The sequence below is a fragment of the Triticum dicoccoides genome, chromosome 5B (genome assembly GCF_002162155.2).
Source record: "Triticum dicoccoides isolate Atlit2015 ecotype Zavitan chromosome 5B, WEW_v2.0, whole genome shotgun sequence".
NCBI lineage: Eukaryota > Viridiplantae > Streptophyta > Magnoliopsida > Poales > Poaceae > Triticum > Triticum dicoccoides.
In genome coordinates this window covers 321,903,227-321,909,582 of record NC_041389.1, presented here as the reverse complement: position 1 = coordinate 321,909,582, position 6,356 = coordinate 321,903,227, and positions in this window count along the sequence as shown.

Genomic DNA, 6,356 nt, shown 5'->3' with positions numbered 1-6,356 from the left:
GGCCAAGGGGGGAGGCTTGCCCCCCAAGGCAAGTGGAGGCGCCCCCCACCCTAGGGTTTCCAATCCTAGGCGCAGGGGGCCCAAGGGGGGGCGCACCAGCCCACCAGGGGCTGGTTCCCCTCCCACTTCAGCCCATGGGGCCCTCCGGGATAGGTGGCCCCACCCGGTGGACCCCCGGGACCCTTCCGGTGGTCCCGGTACAATACCGGTGACCCCTGAAACTTTCCCGATGGCCGAAACTCGACTTCCCATATATAATTATTTACCTCCTGACCATTCTGGAACTCCTCGTGACGTCCGGGATCTCATCCGGGACTCCGAACAACTTTCGGTTTGCTGCATACTAATATCTCTACAACCCTAGCATCACCGAACCTTAAGTGTGTAGACCCTATGGGTTCGGGAGACATGCAGACATGACCGAGACGCCTCTTCGGTCAATAACCAACAACGGGATCTGGATACCCATGTTGGCTCCCACATGCTCCTCGATGATCTCATCGGATGAACCACGATGTCGAGGATTCAATCAACCCGTATACAATTCCCTTTGTCAATTGGTACGTTACTTGCCCGAGACTCGATCGTCGGTATCCCAATACCTCGTTCAATCTCGTTACCGGCAAGTCACTTTACTCGTACCGTAATGCATGATCCCGTGACCAGACACTTGGTCACATTGAGCTCATTATGATGATGCATTACCGAGTGGGCCCAGAGATACCTCTCTGTCATACGAAGTGACAAATCCCAGTCTTGATTCGTGCCAACCCAACAGACACTTTCGGAGATACCCGTAGTGCACCTTTATAGTCACCCAGTTACGTTGTGACGTTTGGCACACCCAAAGCACTGCTACGGTATCCGAGAGTTGCACAATCTCATGGTCTAAGGAAATGATACTTGACACTTGGAAAAGATCTAGCGAAACGAACTACACGATCTTTGTGCTATGCTTACGATTGGGTCTTGTCCATCACATCATTCTCCTAATGATGTGATCCCGTTATCAATGACATCCAATGTCCATAGTCAGGAAACCATGACTATCTGTTGATCAACGAGCTAGTTAACTAGAGGCTCACTAGGGAGTTGTTGTGGTCTATGTATTCACACATGTATTACGATTTCCGGATAATACAATTATAGCATGAACAATAGACAATTATCATGAACAAAGAAATATAATAATAACCATTTTATTATTGCCTCTAGGGCATATTTCCAACATTTTGAAATACCTAGAGTACACATCACATCATCTTTGTCCTTGGCCTTCACATTATTGCTAAAGAAAACAACAGACTTGTCCTTCTTTATGGTTTGGCCTGAGCTTGCTTCATACACCCGTAGGATGTGCTGGATCTGCTCCGCGCTTTCTTTATTTGCCTTGAACAAAATGAGAGAATCATCTGCGAAAACAGACGGGAGATGCTAGGGCATTGGGGCACACCTTGACCCCCTGGATCAGGCTGTTGTCTTCAGCTTTAGTCAATAGACTTGAGAAAGCCTCGGCACACAACAGAAAAAGGTAAGGGGACATGGGATCCCCTTGCCTTAGACCTATTTCAGGGAGCACCTCGCCTGTCAAATCCCCATTTATCTTGATTCCGAACTTTATCGTCCTTACACACTTCATAATCAGCTCCACAAATCTTTGATGGAAACCCAACTTAACCATCATAGCCTCTAAAAAGTGCCACTCCACTCGGTCATAGGATTTGCTCATATCTAATTTCACCACCGCATAGCCCTCCTTTCCATGTATTTTGTTATGCATGTAGTGGATGACTTCATAAGCCAGTAACACATTATCTGTTAGAAGTCTTCTAGGCACAAACACACTTTGCGTCAGAGAGATTATCTCAGGCAGAATCCCTTTTAGCCTTTTGGAGGGAATCTTTGCAATGATCTTATAGACCACATTGCAAAGGCTTATCGGACTCATGTTCTTGATGGTGTTTGGATTCTTAACCTTCGATATCAAGGTAATGGAGGTATTGTTCCAGTCAGCCGGCATTGGACCATGATGTCTGCTAGAACTACGTCGGTATTTCCCCAAAGAGGAAGGGATGATGCAGTATAGCGACGGTAGGTATTTCCCTTAGTGATGAGACCAAGGTTATCGAACCAGTAGGAGAACCTCCTCACACCACGTAAATAGCACCTGCACACAAATAACAAATACTCGCAACCCGACGTGTTAAAGGGGTTGTCAATCCCTTCCGGGTACGGCGCTTCAAGATAGGCAAATAACGTGAGGTAAAAGTGGTAGAAAGGATAAATAGATTGCAAAACAAATAAATTGCAGCAAGGTATTTTTGGTTTAACAGATCTGAAAAAAATACAAAGGAAAATAGATCACAAAGGCAAATATGATGAAAAGAGACCCGGGGGCCGTAGGTTTCACTAGTGGCTTCTCTCGAGAAAAATAGCAAACGGTGGGAAAACAATTACTGTTGGGCAATTGATAGAACTTCAAATAATCATGACGATATCCAGGCAATGATCATTATATAGGCATCACGTCCAAGATTAGTAGACCGACTCCTGCCTGCATCTACTACTATTACTCCACACATCGACCGCTATGCAGCATGCATCTAGTGTATTAAGTTCATGGAAAACGGAGTAATGCAATAAGAACAATGACATGATGTAGATGAGACCCGTTTATCTATTGCGGAGATATAGATCTCATCTTGTTATCCTTAGTAGCAACGATAAATACGTGTCGGTTCCCGTCCCTGGGGTCAAGCACCGTAAGATCGAACCCACTACAAAGAACCTCTCCCCATTGCAAGATAAATAGATCAAGTTGGCCAAACAAGACCCAAATATCAGAGAATAAATACAAGGCTATAAGCAATCATGCACGTAAGAGATCAAAGAAGACTCAAATAACTTTCATGGATAAAAACATAGATCTGATCATAAACTCAAAGTTCATCGGATCCCAGCAAACACACCACAAAAAGACTCACATCATATGGATCTCCAAGAGACCATTGTATTGATAATCAAGAGAGAGAGAGAGAGAGGAAGACATCTAGCTACTAACTACGGACCCAAAGGTCTACAAGTAACTACTCATGCATCATCGAGGAGGCACCAATGAAAGTGGTGAACCCCTCCATGACGGTGTCTAGATTGGGTCTGGTGGTTCTGGACTCTGCGTCGGCTGGAATTGATTTTCATCGACTCCCCTAGGGTTTTCGGAATATTGGGGTATTTATAGAGCAAAGAGGCGGTTCAGGGGGCACCCGAGGTGGGCACAACCCACCGGGGCACGCCTGGGCCTCCTGGCGCGCCCTGGCGGGTGCTGCTCCCCTCGAGCGACCCCCAGGTGCTTTCTTGGCCCATTGGATGTCTTCTGGCCCAAAAAATCCTCCAGGAGTTTCACTGCGTTTGGACTCCGTTTGATATTGATTCCCTGCAATGTAAAAAACATGCAGAAAACAACAACTAGCATTGGGCACTATGTCAATAGGTTAGTACCAAAAAATGATATAAAATGACTATAAAATGATTGTAAAACATCCAAGAATGATAATATAACATCATGGAACAATAAAAAAATATAGATACGTTGGAGACGTATCAGCATCCCCAAGCTTAATTCCTGCTCGTCCTCGAGTAGGTAAATGATAAAAACAGAATTTTTGATGTGGAATGCTGCTTAACATGTCCATCACATTTCTTTACTTTATAGCATGGACATATGGACTTTCATGTGATTCAAAGCAATAGTCTAGTTTTTACATGAAGACTTTAATACTCAAGCATACCAACAAGCAACCATGTCTTTCAAAATATCAACACTAAAGCAAGTTATCCCTAGCCCATCATGCTCAATCATTGATCCATTCATGAAATACACTCGAATATTAGCTACATCCAATGCTCAAATACGATCATACTGCCCCTTAGTTGGTGCTTTATAAGAGAAGATGGAGACTCAAATTCAAAATAAAAATTTCATAAGTAAAAGGAAGGCCCTTCGCGGAGGGAATTAGGGATTTGTAGAGGTGCCAGAGCTCAAAGCTTAAATTGAGAGATAAAAATATTTTTGAGAGGCATACTTTTCCCACCAACGAAAACGACTTGGAGCATCCCAACACTTTCCATGCTAGATACATCATAGGCGGTTCCCAAACAAAAAATAAAGTTTATTCCTTTTTCCACCATTACTTTCACTTTCCATGGCTAGCCGTATCCACGGGTGCCCTCCATACCAACACTTTCCAAGGAATTTATTATTTGACAACATAAAGTAAATTCATTATTCATTTCGGGATTGGGCATCCCTAGTACCTTTGCCGTACTCTCGTGCATTGACAAGTGAATAAACACTCATCGTGAGAATAACACATCTAGCATGGAAAATATTGGCTACCCTTTACCGCTTCACGAGCGGTAGAGCACACAAAAGAGAAATTTATTTTGAACATTAGAGATGGCACATGCAAATTTGATTAGAACGGCACGGAAATACCGCATATAGGTAGGTATAGTGGACTCATATTGCAAAACTGGTTTAAAGGGTTTTGGATGCACAAGTAGTGATCATACTTAGTGCAAAATGAAGGCTAGCAAAAAGATTGAGAAGCGACCAACCAAAAAGCAAAAAATCTCGTACCCAAGCATTAAGCATAAGTAACACTGGATAATGCACCATAAGTAGGATATACATTTCAATTCATAACTATTGACTTTCGTGCTTGCATAGGGAATCACAAACCTTAACATCAATATTCTTACTAAAGCACAATTACACATCAACATGACTCACATATCATATCGTCATATCTCAAAATTACTAAGAACCAAGTTTATTTTGTCCAATGATCTTCATGAAAGTTTTTATTATATCCTCCTTGGATATCTATCACTTTGAGACTATTTTCATATGTTGCTTTTGATAAGCTCAAACAAATATAAGTGAAGAACATGAGCATAAATTTTCTTTCTCTCAAAATAATCTAAGTGAAGCAAGAGGGAATTTATTAAAAAATTACTAACTCCCAAACAAATCTAAGTGAAGCATGAGAGCATTTCTTCAAAATTAACAAAGCACACCGTGCTAAAAAAGATATAAGTGAAGTACTAGAATAAATCCATGGCTCTAAAAATTTAAGTGAAGCATAGGAGCAAGCATAACATAAATTTTGGCTCTCTCAAAAAGGTGTGTCCAGCAAGGATTCAACACTTAAAACACAAAGCAAAACAAGCAAAGACTCATATCATACAAGACGCTCCAAGCAAAACTCATATTATGTGACGAATAAAAATATAGTTTCAAGTAAAATAACGATGGTTGTTAGAAGAAAGCGGGGATACCACTCGGCGGCATCCCCAAGCTTAGTTTCTTGCTGCTTCTTTGAATATTATCTTGGGGTGCCTCGGGCATCCCCAAGCTTAGCATTTTGCTTATCCTTATTCCTCCATCCATCATAAGATAACCCAAAACTTAAAAACTTCAATCACACAAAACTCAAACAAAACCTTCACGAGATCCGTTAGTATAAGAAGCCAAACCACTACTATAAGTACTGTAGCAAAACTGTTCTTATCTTTTGCATTATATCTACTGTATTTAAAATTTTATATGGCAAAAACTCATCAAAGAAAACCATAGAATCATCAAAACAAGAACACAACGCAAAGAAAACAGAATCTGTCAAAAACAGAGCAGTTTGTAGCAACCTGAATATTTCGAATACTTCTGTAACCCCAAAAGTTCTGAAATAAATTGGTGGACGTGAGGAATTTGCCTATTAATCTTTTGCAAAAAGAATCAACTCAAAAACACGCTTCTAATAAAAAGGAGAAATAATCTTGTGAGCGCAAAAGTTTCTATTTTTCAGCAAGATCAAATAAACTTTCACCCAAATCTTTCCAAAGGCCTTGCATGGCACAAACACTAATTAAAACAAAAAAAACACAACCATAATAGTAGCATAATTGTTCTATCACTCAAGAACAGGAAGCAAAAAGCAATAAATAAATAAATTTTATTCATTGGGTTGCCTCGCAACAAGCGCTATCGTTTTACGCCCCTAGCTAGGCATAACACGTAGGATCTAAGTGTTGTCATCTTTGGTTCTAGATCCACAAGATGCCCTCATGATTGATTCATATGGTGGCCTAATTCTTGTTCTAGGGAAGTGTTCCATTCCCTTCCTTAGTGGAAATTGAAATTTAATATTGCCTTCTTTCATATCAATCACGACATCAATAGTCCGCAAAAACGGTCTACCAAGAATAATTGGACAAGACGGATTGCAATCAATATCAAGAACAATAAAATCTATGGGAACATAATTCCTATTCGCAAGAATAAGAACATCATTAAT